This window comes from Nomia melanderi, chromosome 10 (genome assembly GCF_051020985.1).
Source record: "Nomia melanderi isolate GNS246 chromosome 10, iyNomMela1, whole genome shotgun sequence".
Classification (NCBI taxonomy): Eukaryota; Metazoa; Arthropoda; class Insecta; order Hymenoptera; family Halictidae; genus Nomia; species Nomia melanderi.
This window is the reverse complement of record NC_135008.1, coordinates 10,922,160-10,936,377: the sequence shown is the minus strand read 5'-3', so window position 1 is coordinate 10,936,377 and position 14,218 is coordinate 10,922,160. Positions and strand designations below refer to the sequence as shown.

The window sequence follows — 14,218 nt, the reverse complement described above, 5'->3', positions numbered from 1 at the left end:
TTACGTGTTGTCCGTGTTGTTTCCATATTTTATTAAATACATTTATTCCTAGCTCTCGATTACTGAAGATTCATTCTTTCATTATCTATACTATAGTAACACCATAATAATTTATTGAAAAAAGACAACAATTTGTGGCATATTCTATGTCTATGTTGCTCTAAACTGTAATAATTGGTAACAGAAGAATAATATTCAATTTGTGTTCACAAAAATTGAGTAATATTTATGTTTGTTAAATTCTGCTAAAAATATTCACCGCGAGTTTGACACAGTACTGTAAGGCAAAGGGTTAACGGAGTGCAATGGCGATTTTGAGTAAAATACTTTGAGAAGTAATTTATTTCTACGTTTGTAGAGACTCGGCTCTCATACAGAATGAACGTTTGTGGTACAGTAACTCGACCCCGTATGGGTTGGATAAAACTGAGCATGCTTCCCAAAAAATCGCGTAGTTTTGTACAGATTCCAAGTGTACCTGGCGAACAATCGGCGTCGAGCGCGTTTAATCCGGAGCGCGCTAGAAGGATAGGCCTGGTAAGTGCCGGCCAGCCGGAGACACTTGCGCTGGTAACTCTAGGAGTCATAAATTAAAGAGACCTTAATATTAAACCTGGCCTCCCTCTGCATGCGCCCTATCGTAGTACCATTCAAGACGCAACATAATGTACACAGTTTTAGTACTTCAGTATCTAACAAAATATTAAGGCTGTGAGAGGCAACCGTGTATACATCTTTACTTCAAGTCTATTTCTATCTAAAAAGCAATGTACTATCATTATTTTATTCAAAATAATGTCGTTGCTGATGGTGCTTTGAATGGCAGTCCATTGTTGTTAGACATGTGAATATAATTTTGTACAAAAATCAGGTCTGAAAGAGTTAATGTTTCATCAAGAGTACAATATTCGAAAGTACCAGTGCTTAGTAGTTTAAGAATTTCTTTAACGAATTTATTGAGACTCGAGTCATCTGTGGTTCACAGTGGTTTTCTTCTTAAGCTATTTTAGTAATTTGTTTATGAGAAAGCACAGATTGCTACTACAGTATTAGGTTGAATTTATATTTATATTGACTTTATAGTCATATTTTCTTCGATCGTTGACTTATCCTATATGGAATGCATACGTAAGTTCAGCTTTACACGTTTCAATACGAATTATTTCCTATCCGATGAAATTTATTTTGTGAAAAATAACGTTTCACGCTTATAAGTTAATTTTTCTTCGTTACATTACATGTTGATACTGCTAATAAATCTTGCGTTTCGCGTATCTTGGCAACCCTCTTCCACACCCTCCTCCGCGACTTCGTTTATTGCTGGCTATGATTGATGTTGTAAACTATAGCGTTCAGCCCGGATCGACTAACGTTTCCAAACCTATCGTCTCATATTCCGTGTTGTACAGACTGTGAAGGAGACATCGGTCAACTTACCGATGTAGGGGTCAGCTTATACGGTGTCGATTTCGTTACGAACACGGTTATCTTTATTGTTCGAGGAGAGTATATATTTACAGCTAAAGTATTGGAGGAACGACGATTAATGTTTTTGTACGTGTGACGCAGGAGGAACATGTATCACAGATATGAAGATCAAAGGTCTGAACATGCCAGAAGGGATCTAATTGTGCTAGGAAAGACGAATGAGGGCGTCGATAGACGTCGATGTTGTTTATAACTCTGTCAGCGGCATGTGCGAGCAGCCTAGGCGCTTTTGAACCGTTTACAATGGGGATAATATGGCTCCTGGTACATTTTCTGGAAAAGTGTCAAGTGTGCAAGGTGTTTTGAAACTCCTAATACAATAGGGCGAGAAATTATTGCACGTGTTATATTATGAAAAATATAATTAATCATATCTTTTCAAGCGTTTTTTTTTTTAAATTGACAAGTGTATACATTTTTCAAAATCCCTAGGTACCATAGAGTGGAAAATCTTACACGTGTTATATTATGAAAAAAATTATTCAAATCCCATCTCGAGAAAATTGAATTTATATACAATTATGCAACCAATATGTGCACAAATGATTATAGTTTTAATATTTGAAAATAGTTTATATTTACTTAAAAATGTATATTTCGCACCGTTATGACTGGGTCGCGGAACGATAAAAATAAAAAGAGTTTCTGTATTTTGATTAACGGTTCCATTATATTCCAAAGAAGATAAGAGTCAAATTAAACCTCCGAAAATTCCGTTTAAAATGAATAACTCATCCTGTTCATGTTTTTCAAATACTTCATAAAGAAGATACACAGTAGAATTTCACTATAACGATTGTTACTGAAACGAACGCTGATGTAAAGCACGTTAATTACTCGATTCCTCTCGAGCGCGATAAACTAGAAAAAAAAATGCCGACAGCGTATCAGCTCGATAAACTGTTACGTTACAATGGCCAGACGACGTCGTTCGGTTCTTCAAGTTCGTTCATCGGCGGATCGATAATTAATAATTCGCCAGCGATTGGCACACAAAGGACAGGAACGGTATTGGCTATCGAATCGAAACGGCCGAATAATACTGTCGTCCGTGACGGACAGCCACAGTTGCACAACGACTGGATAACGTGGAAGCAAGTTTGCAGAAGGGTTCTGTGTGTTCGCCGTATTGTCAGAGCAAATAAATGTTTTATGCCCCACGGCGCGGCGGATCGCGACTCTTGTTGTTTTTTCAGATACCAGCAATATTTCTCTTTCATTCATAAATCGTGCTCCGTGAGCTGGTTCACGGTGGACCGACCTTCGTCGCGGACAAAGGTCTTAATGCCAGCCATTAAAAATCACACTAGGGGGGTTGCAACCAGACGTGGGGTCGCCGAGGACTGAAGGGGTAAACTCCCATGGTACCTCGGGAAATCGCGTAGGCTGCCCTCCTCTTTTATACCCGCACAGCGTTATGGGTACCTTCGAGTCCCCGAGACAATCGATCACTCTCTAATTCACAAACGTGTCGCCGTTTTTCGACCCTGTTGAACCCTTGGTAAAAGGGTGTAATGTGTCTTGGTTGCCTATACAACTCCCGTCGATCCGTTTAAGATCATTTAGACCGATTGTCGTGAGTCATGGCACGATTTATCTTGGGTCATTCCTTGACGTCTCGTTTTGCAGTTTCTTCCGAGATTGAGCTCATCGCAGCTACGTTATCTTTAACGAATTCTATGCCCGGCTTCGATCTATGTTCTCCTTACGAATTAAATGGTGTTAACAGGAAAATTTTAATCCGATAGAAAGGAAGCAAAATGACTTTTATATTTGTTAACTCAATTTTTAAATTTCGATTACAAGTTTGTAAACTTAAGAGTATTGAGAAAATTAGATATTCCTTTTAATAATTATTAGAGGATATTTAGCATCACTTATTTCCATATTCTTTTGTATTACTTAAAAGTATAAAATAACAATACGTTTACAATACTTTTACCAATATTTTCGAACTTACACAGCAATCTAATCACGAAGTTAATCTTCCCATGACAATACTCAGTTACGTTACTTTCAACAACCCCCACAATTAATTACAAGGTCACGCTCGGGAAACAATCAGAGCACAAATCGTCCAGACCTGGAACAGCGCAGCTCGTCATTAATCTTCCTCGAGTATCACCGAAACGTAACAAAAAACTCATTTCGGCGTACATACGTAACGCGTCGACACGTACCCATCTCGCGCGCGTTTTCCGCAGCGGGCGCGGGTAGGTCTTCCATTAAAACACATCCTCCAATTTCCAGGTACGTAATAACACCTCGGATCCTCCACTTCGCTCGGACTTTCCAGTCGTTCATCTTTCGCTTTTGCCGTTAGATTGGTGAACCGACAGAAATACACACACACACACACACACACACACACACACACACACACACACATACGTACGTACTGTCTCTGTACACATTTTTTCCCCTCTCTTTTCTACGGTGGATGTAATTCCCCGTACAAATGGAGGTTGTTCCAAGGGAACTCTCGGGTCACGTCGGTGACCTAACTGTCCTGACACCACCCAACCTTTTATACGAAGGGTTACCACGCGAAAGTTCGGTCCGTGGTAGGGGAGGAATCCATAAGCCGTCCTCGTGGCCCTCATCCTCCTCCGTCGTCGCCTCCCTTCCGCCTTTCGCTCGAACCATGGACGCACCATACACTCCCAACGTTCAATCCTAGCTTCCTTCATCCGCGCGCACCGCGGCGCTGCGAAGCTTGCTCACGTGGAGGCGAGCGACCCGCGCTCTCAACCTCTTATCGAATCTTTTTATCTCTGCGCTGAAGTCGATATGCGTGGCTCCTTTCATCTACCGTCTCGTCTGTCATTCGATTAAGTCGTTCGGATCTCCTCTCCTTTAAAGGAAAAACGGTAACCTTCATCCCGCGCTGATCCTTTGTGATTCGGCCAATGGGACCTAAGGAGATTATTAATAAAAAGAGTAGTAGTGGACGATACCGGCTGGGATTCGAGGTAATCTTGGGGTTTCGGGGGTTCATTAGCTAATAAGGTCAGAAATAAGGTTCCCCGGGCGACGAATTTATTCTACTTATCGGGAAGTCCATGTGGTTTCTTAATTAAGGGAATGTAGCCGTTTGGAAGTTTCGGAAAATCGACTCCCGTTTGCGTGATTTTGATAATACTGTTAATAGTAGGCTCCTAGGGACCGACGATTTCAAATTGGAGCAGTAATATACCATATTATAAATCATAAGACATTAAACAATTTATTCATATTCCTTATAACGAACTTCGTTAACACTAGGTTTACGGAACACATCAATCGGACGCATATTGAATTCGATTTTGAGCGATGCAAATACACGATCATATATCCTGATAGTCTATTTTCAAATCTCTAATTTTCAAGATCTAAACGAACAAACATGAATTTTTTTAGGAACAGTAGCTTAAAACGCACAATAAACGTTCGTGAACATAGTGTTAAGAATGTCTAGTGTACAAATTTTAAAAGTAGGCTGATGTAGAAATGCCTCGAAGAAGTGAACCTTCAATATTTTTGAGCAGTAATTTAATCATCAAATAACGAAAACGATTTTAAATTAATTTAAAAACAATTGAAGGTAGGCAACAGGTGCAGTAGTAAAGTCAAGCATCTTTAAATAGAATCATTAATTTTCTTGAAAAGTGTCAATATAATTATAGTTTCGCTATAATCTTTAGAAACTTTCGCGATAATTTACATACTAAACGAGTATCGCAAAAATCTCGTACACGCTCCCTAATCGTACCTATTTATGTTCTCCAGGGCTTATCCATTAGCCCATAGATTTGTTAACTTTCAGTGCAACCTGAAGTAAGATCATATCAAATGGAGTTACTGTCGTGGATAAAAGAAGGAAGTTTATACTGGGAGGAGTTTCGTCTTCAAACTAATTTCATTGGTCGATCTTAGAATTTCCCTTTAAGCGGATGTCTTTGACGCTACGGTATTTACATCGTAGCCATTTCCTGCCGCCTTTGTGCTGCAAGGTTAATTCTAAGCAGCTTGCGGGGTAGCGGTGCGGAGCTCCTGTAAGGATTGATGTTTTTAGAAAGGAATTAGCTTACAAGAGGAAAACGGTACCTCTACTCCTGCTGCTGTCAGTTAAATGGAAAAGTTAAGTTCCACGGAAACGCAGTCTGTAAACTATGAATCCAATTTTAGTCGGTCGCTTCTTATCGGTACCGAACCGGCGAAACTTCCGTGCCGTACGAAACTTCGGGGTGGGCGGCGTCTGCCGTCACTGAAGGCAGAATCATTAAATTAACAAATCTGTTCGCCACACGGCAGGCAATTTCTTTCATTGATTCGACAGGAACTTTCGGCGTCCTAGTAATCCGTTCAGATGTGGTAGTTGAAGACGGTGAGAACAAGAGGACAAGGGACGCGGTGACGGCTTAAGAGAAGCTTCGCAGTTATGATTCTCAGCTCGAAACGGTGAGAAAGGGATTACTTCCGGTCACCCGAAAATAAGAGTTTTAGGAATGGAAAAGGTCGGTTTAGTCGTCTTGTTGGGTATAGGAGTTTTTAAGTATACAATACCGTGAGAATCGTGTATTTGGTGAAAAGGGGTAATCTGTTTTTGTGAAAATTATTGGTGTTGACATGAATTTGTGAGTACATTAGAGTTAGTGAATTTTGAATATTAAAAGTTAAATTTTTGAATTTTTGAATTTTCGAGAAGTGGAAAATGTAAATAGGTAACCAAACATTGGAATGTTTAAAAATTTGAATTCTCGATTACACATTCATACTGTCCAGTTTTTCATACGAATTGCTCTCGCAAGAATCTTAAACTCAAATTTTCTGTTGACGACGGATTACTTTCGAAATTCAGGATATGATCCAATAATAATTCCGTCGACGAAAGCGGTACGTTAATTTGAATTACTTAGAATACCCAATATTTCGCCTAATTACGCTCGATAACAAGCTTTGCCGCTCATGTTTCATTTCCCCCATTACAGACAATTTTCCGGGACTCGAGCAAAATAAGATCACGTTCCCCTCATAAATCTTTGTCTCGGTTGACTCAGGAAGTCCCTTTATTGCCACTAGAAAAATCTTTCTCCGTTGATTCCTCCCACTCCTTTCGCTTCGAGCCTCTTCATGAAACGCCGGTTACGGTCTGTATTATATTTTCGTCCTCTGCCCCCCCCCCCCCTCAACTCCACCCACCGCCGGCGTCCTAGCTGGTTACCTAGCTCTGAAGTTCACGTTCGCCGCGAAGTATAGCCTCGTAAATGTCGTTTCCGTCTTCGGAATTGCAACGTTCCCCTCACGCCGCGATGTACGAGGGATCCGTTGAAGTTACAGCCGCGTTTTCATCATTCGACGGGAAAGTACGGGAAGTTAAACGAATCCCGACGCGTTACAGCTCAATCCTACCTTCCCCGCTTTAAGTAATTACCACTGTTTGTGAATCTGATTGTGCAAATAGCGCGCGGCGATTATAACTTCCTTGACGATTCTAATCAGCGAAGTCGTTGCTTCGTAATCAGAGCATTAGCTTTCTAGCCCGTGTAAAGAGAGGCTCGCGACACCGGGCACGTAATGAGCTTCCCGTGATAGTTTAAGGCACTGCGCTCGAGCCAAGAAAGTTAGTTATTTACTTGGCCGAGCTCTGATAGCTCGTTTACGTACGCAACGGTATTTCATTTCCTAGACGCTTCCGTATAGGTAACGGTTCGCGCAAACACATTAAGCGGCGCGCACCGCTCCGCTTCACTTTTCCTGCGCCGGATACTCGATTTTATCATCTCCCAGTTCTACGCTAGATCTCTTCTGGTCTCTTGGTTCGAACCGATGAAACTGAACTCGCCTATTGCTTTGATTGCCTCCAGCGTGCACACGCCTGTCGTTCTTTGATCGTCTGGATTCGTGTAAGTGTTAGCTCCACTATCGGTCTCGCATTCAACGTGACGAAATACGGTTAAGCTCTCGTGAAGTGCGCTGAAATTCCTTGTGCCAACTTCCCGAGAATTTTCTAAGAAGTTTCGTAATAATTGACACGCGAGAATAATGTCGTGTACGTATGAATCGACCGACCGCCTTCCTCGGAACGGATATTATCGTTTTGGAGCTGAAAGTTCGCGTTACACAGTTATCGTTCAACGAATAATTGTCCAACATTCCGGTCACGAGTCACCGGAACTGAAAGCCGTTAAGTCGGAACTAATTGAAGTGTTGTTAAGAGGCAGCGGGAGGCGAGCGCTAGGGGTGCTGTAGCTTGGGTCTTATAGAGATAGCCTGGCAGAGAACCACCAAATTCCCGGTGATAGATCCTCAAGAACAAAGCCTTCCAACAATGGAATCGTTAATACAATCGTAGACTGAGAACGGAATAGACCTGCCATATTAGGAGGCCTTGTAGTACACGCGTTGAAACCCGCCGAACACGTAAAAATGGCACAGTTTTCTTTTTCAATTAAATAAACGTCGTAAAGACATAGCAGTATCATTGTAAAAACAAACTATTCTACGATATCGATTTCAATATAGGAAATTACAAAGATAAAAATCGTAGTGGCAAATAAATTTGTAAAGACTTTTGTTAAGGAGTTTGTGAGCTGGATTCTTGGGCTCAGGAATCCATGGATTTGGATCCTTCGATCTATAGGTCCTTAAATACGAATACTTGAACTCGGAGGTTTTTGGACTCAGTTCTTGTATTTTGGTAATGTTAACACTAGATTTACAGTACAAGTCAATTTTATGGATACAGAATTTTATAAAAATTATTTGTTAAATGTTCAGGTCGATTCTGATTGATGTAATTACGCGAATATGTTTCCTAATAATATTTTTAGATATGTACTTTCCTATATCTGAACATCAATCTTTTTAGGAAGAGTAGAATAAACATCACAATAAATGTTTGTAAATCTATTGTTAAGTTTTGCACTGTGGATCTAGGAATCTTTCAATTTCATTTATCCCATTGTAATAATTTTTTAAGTTCTAATAGTATCTAAATTGAATCTTCCGTTTAACAATGATCTAGTTACCCTTTTTCTAATTCTTTGGTGTATAAATGATTATTGCTATTGATGATTATTGATTATACTCAAAAGAAGAATAATTTCATTTATATTTATAAAAAAACAGTAATTTCACGATGACTCGATCATTGATTTATTCGACAAAAATCAGCTTAACTTTATCTCCCGTTCCATTCTCGAAGCAAAAACAATTTACCTGTTTAACGAAGAAACCACTGAATGGGTACGCGGTCTGCCCATAGTAGCCTTTGTATTCGCATTGAAATTCGCTCATACATACTTCCCTTTGTCAGGACGATTTTATTTCGTCATGTTAATTCAACACTGAATACAGAGTATGTTAATTGGACTAATGTCCGCTCCGAAACGATTATTTCGATCAATGAGATTTAATGAAAGACTGGACGGGACAGGATTAATTGGCAATTAAAGTTCAACAATATTCCCTGAATTCTTTCTTTCCTAAGAAGATACGAAGATAATTTAAGTAACTTTGAATTTAACGGGCGCGCTCGATTGTAGAAGACGTTGAATAATTATTTCCTCGGTCGGGGGTATTAGTCGTTACGAAGTTTCCATTCTTTCGCAAGTTTTTTCATTATCTTTACTTCCTCTTAAAACAACAATCCGCATTCCGAGCCTCTTTCGTTCTTTAAATTAAACGACGAACTCAATTTTCATCCCCAACCGCTTGAAATTATTATACTTCAATACCCTTCAACATCAAACAATTCGCAACCCCGAATACACGCATCCATTATTTTCTCTACACAGATAAAACACACGAACTATCAATTACTCGAATATACCTAGAAACGCGATCGTAAAAGCTCTAATCAAAATCCAGCTCGATGTCGAACCGTTTCTCGGATAAAATTTCCCGGTAACCAGAGGAAAACATCGGCGCTCAGTTACATCCGTCCACGGCAAGCACGAAAAAAGGTCCAAGCACTGTTTTCGCTCCGCACGCCCGGAAGAAAGAGAAATCTCATCCCCGGTGTACCCGATGTCCATTGCGGCCGTTGTCTGGCGCGCACCCTCTTGGGCTCGGTCGAGGTTTACTCACGGGCTCTGTTCCCGACGTATGAATCCAGACATAATATTGTTATTAAGCGGCAGCGTATTACTTTCGAACGGCGCGCGCGAGAGAGCGAGCGAGCCAGGGGGGAGAAGAGGATGGAAGGTCTGCGAGGTGGGCGGCGAAAGGGAAAGATGAAATGAAAATAAAGCTAGGACAAACGAGGGTGGCCCCTTTCGTTTTTTAACGAGCAACGGCCGCAGAGCTGCGCCTCTGGGAAGGCAACGCCGCGACGGGCCGAGACGCGGAGACAAAAGAATTCCGGGGCTTCCTGTTTCGCAGCCTCCGCCCGCGAGCGCGCGGAAGGTGTGAATACAGGTACTTTCGTAAATGCACTCGACTGATTCGACGTTCGCGACGCGAGGAAACCGAGCGGGCGGGGTCGTGGCGGGGTGCGCGTCTCCGGTCGAGGTTGAGTTTGGAGAGGCCGCGCCGGAGAGAAGCAGGCGAGAAAGTAGTAACGTGTTTCCCATTGTTAGACGCGTTTATAATTTGAATAATGGCGCGCTCTCAGCGGGTGCACGCCCCTCGTCCCCGCGATTTTTATCGGGCCGTCGCCCGCCGCCACCACCGCCGCACGCGCGGATCAACTCGAGCGTACTTGTAAGCCCTCGTCGCGGTTCTTACACCCGTCGCGACCGGGACAAAAATAAACGGACGAACGCGAACCGGTGAATTTGTAAATGAATCCGCGCGCCGTCTCGTTCGCGCCGGGTGGTTTAATCGCTTCATAAGGCGAACGTAACGAGCATTCACGTGAGACGGGGAACTTTTGGCGGAGAGCTCTCGCGATGAACGTCGACGTTTGAAGCGTTGTCGAGCTGTACGAAGGATAATTATTTCGATTTGCTGTTTGAGGGATTCACGATTAGTAGGTTATTCGTGGATTCTGATGTGATGTGACAGAAGGATAAAGATTTTTTTTTTTTTTTTTTTTAGGAAGTATTGGATATTGAAAATGTTTTGCGTTTATGGGAAACGATTGGAGTATTGATTAAGGTTCAGAATTCTTTCCTGTCTTGTTTGGTTATGTTCTTTTAGACTGAAGATCGTGAAATTGATACAATTATGAAATTGTAAATACAGTATTTATTCACTGTTGTGATTCTTAGTTGGGTGATTAAATGAATTTGGTTTTTATTCAACAATTGCTTGAACCATTACTCACACTTTTGTTATTTCTTTTCGCAAGATTTTTGTACGAATAAAACCGAGCGTCGCGTTGTTGAGTCCACAGTGTGCTTTAAGCAAATTGTAAATGAGACCTTTTCATTTCCATTGTGCAGAGCAGGAGCGAATAATGCATTGAATCGTTACGACGAGAAAATAATAAATGATACTCGCAGATCTCGTTGACACATTGACCGAACGTTCATCGTTGAAACGAGCAATTTTTCATTTGCACTCCCATTTCCGCCAAGAAATACGAACGTACTGCTTCGCACTACCCTTCAATGAATCCCAGAATTAAAATATTTCACAAGGCAGAGAAAAAGTTGAGTGCAAGTTAAAAAGATTGATCCATGACTCCAATCGTACAATAGCCTGAATATAATTCTCATCCATAGACGCCTTTCATACAGAAATGCGTCTACTGACTTTTACAGGAGATGATTAAATAAATATGCTTCGCACAAAAGAATACGATGAATACCGACTGCGAAGTTGATCCTCGCTTTTGATATTTCCACCAAGCGTTTTCAATGAATAAAGATAAATATTGTAGCACCTACAAAATACCAAAAGTAAATTGCAATTGTGCTGCTTTCGTCTAGTTTTAACAGTCAACAGACGGATACATGCCGATCCTTTGCAACGAAAAAAACAATCAATAATACTTAACAAATGTCATTAACACACGGAACAGCTTCTCATGCACTCTCCTATTTTCACGACCAAATAGATCATCCTACAAGCAATGTCGTTTATATTACTTCGAAAGGTATTTCTTACTTTTTTGAAAGTAGCATTAAAAACTCAATCGAAACTCACCGGATCACCTAATACAAATGCTTAATCTTCGAACTCCTCCCCAACGAATTTGCCCAACATCATTCTCAACAACATTCTCGAAAACATCAAACAAGCCTGGACACTGTCGAAGAACCCGATCTACAATCCGAGGAGCGTCATCAAAACGAGCGAACGGAGGCGGCTGCCTCGCCGATTCGCGTCATTACGCCAGAAATCGGCGTCTCGTATAATTCCCGCAGACGGTGTTGTACTTACGGCTCGGCGAGTACCAACTCCCCGTACGAGTACCCTTCCGGCTGGCACACAGAAAATTGTTTTCCGCGCTACTGTGCCGGGGTGCACGCGTCGCGAGTAGGAAGCGGGGGCGAGACATCGTCGCCGACGCTGTAGTTCCTCTTAAAAAAGAAGTCAGACACACATGAGGAGAGCCAGGGGAGTAGAGAGGTGTAGACTGGGGAGGACGCGGGACCGAGAAAGAGAGAAAGAGGAAGCGCTATTCCCTGTCGGCGAACGCACACGCCGCCGTGAGCGCGCAGACACGCGTGTGTCGAAAAGAAAGGGCGTTGTCGGCCGTCTAGCAGGGTGTCTCGTCCCATTGTCCATGCACGCGGATGGGTTGGCTCTTTACTGAAATGCAAGCCGAGTTTTTTTTCGAAGGGTGGAAGCACGAGTTTGCGACTACGTTGCCTCGAGAGAGTCGGAGATAGAGGGCTGAATAAGAGGAAGGGAGAAGGGAAAGCGAGAGAGACACAGAGCAACAGAGAGATAGGGAGAGGGGGAAAGAGAGAGAGAGGAAGACGGAGGCTAACAGAGAAAGAGAGAGAGAGGAAGACGGAGGCTAACAGAGAAAGAGAGAGAGAGAGAGAGAGAGAGAGAGAGAGTTTGTATGAAAAAGGGCAAGGAAGAACGAACGAGGGGTGGCTCGGCCGTATCGCGACCCCCGACGCGACTCTTCGATTCGAGACAGGCGAGAACGGGGCTGTGTACTGGGTGCGTAGGTATTTTCCAACCCCCTCCCTGCCAACAACCCCGCCGGTGACGATCTTTTCTCCCGATAGTTACCTACACCGGTTGCTTGCTTGCGCTGTTTTAACGTTATTCGAGGCGGCGCTCCATCCCGCCGACTTTGTCCGCCGATACGTTTTCGCCTTCGGCGGAATGCCGGCCGAGGGTGTTCTTTCAGAGAGACAAGTAGTAGACGGCCAGACGAAGACGGGAAAAAGGTGGGCTGTTCGGGGGATAGAGGATGTCGGAACGCCATCATTAATTCCATACGTTCTTTTTCCTGTCGCAGACGCGATGGTTCCCTTGAGCGAGAACGAGCCCCCGAACGCTTACCCGATACGAGAACGGCCGATGTCGTCACACGATCGCGAATTTTTCATTAAATTAACGCGGCCTGTCGATTCCTTTGGCGGACGGCCGCCCGTTTTCCGAGCGCGACAACGCGATTGCGCTCGGTCCGCCGGCTGATAAAAAGTTAGTCCCTTCGGCGCGCGGCGTTTAAGTATTCATTATTTTCGAGCTGTTCGACGTCACCCGTCTGCGACGGCACGTACGGTTTTAATGGCGTTCCGCGAGACCAGACACCATAAGACTGGGTCCCGCGTAATGTCGCTGGAGGCGCGTCCAGACGCGAGGGTGTCTTTTGATGGAAATGAAAGGAATTTGGCTCGATTTATCGTCATTCGGACGACTGAAAGCGGGGAGAGGATTTTTTTATGAGAATTGAAGGATTTTTGATCGTTGGAAATCCGTCTTGGGGATCGCTTTACTGTTATAAAGGAGAGTAATTAAATAATAAGTGGAAATCAACGTTTTGAAGTTAGCAAGAAAGAAGTTGTAAAATCATGTATACAGAAGTTATGATATTAATTCAATACCCGAAAATAATTAAACGTTAACAGTCGACATAAATATTTATCCCTTCACGGAAATAATTAAGCGATCCCATAAAAACTGATATAAACACTTAAAAGAACAACCAATTGTTCGAATAAAATTTTATTCGTCACCGTTACAGGTATAGAATTTCGGCTGACACTTTTTTCCATTAGCCGGATAATATTGTTCTGTACACCGCCATGGTTAAGTACCCTGTTTCCATGCTCCCTCAGCACCCCACTGGCGTATCGTAACGATTTTATTGCGTTTCGACGCGATCGCTGCACAGAAGCATATATAATGCAGGCGAAACCCGGCTGAAACCACTGAAGAGCATTATGTGCAATATCTCCCGTTTGTGAGCGAGCGATCAACGGAAACTTGAGCCGCGAAACAGGAAAATTACTCCTTTGACACGTTGCGTGTAATAGCGACCGGGAAAAAGTGGGCCCGCGAGAGGACTTCGTTGAGTGCAGGAGAGGACGAGGGGACGCGAGGGTACAGACGAGGACCCGGAGAAGTTCGGGGAAAACTTGGGAACCCGAGGGAATGCTTCAGAAGCTTTATAACTTCGACAATCTTAAATCGACAGAACTACCTTGTCCGGTGGTCGTAGGGCGAGCTTTGGGGGGAGGGGGAAGCGAATGAACGCGCGCGCGGTCGAGGAAGATAGAGAGCCGAAACGAATCGTGGAACGAGAGCGACAGGAGGGTGGTGTGAAAAATAGCCGCGTGTATTACTGACGCTGATAGGAGGAGGGCGATAGGTTGTCTACGCTTCGACACTGTCC

At 42.9% G+C, this 14,218-nt stretch overlaps 1 protein-coding gene across 3 annotated transcripts in view; it reads left to right on the top strand.

Moving 5' to 3' along the window:
* The window catches only part of Sema2a (Semaphorin 2a), a 617,363-nt gene that overhangs the window by 145,941 nt on the left and 457,204 nt on the right, over nucleotides 1–14,218 (top strand). The gene's annotated exons all lie outside the window — the stretch shown is intronic.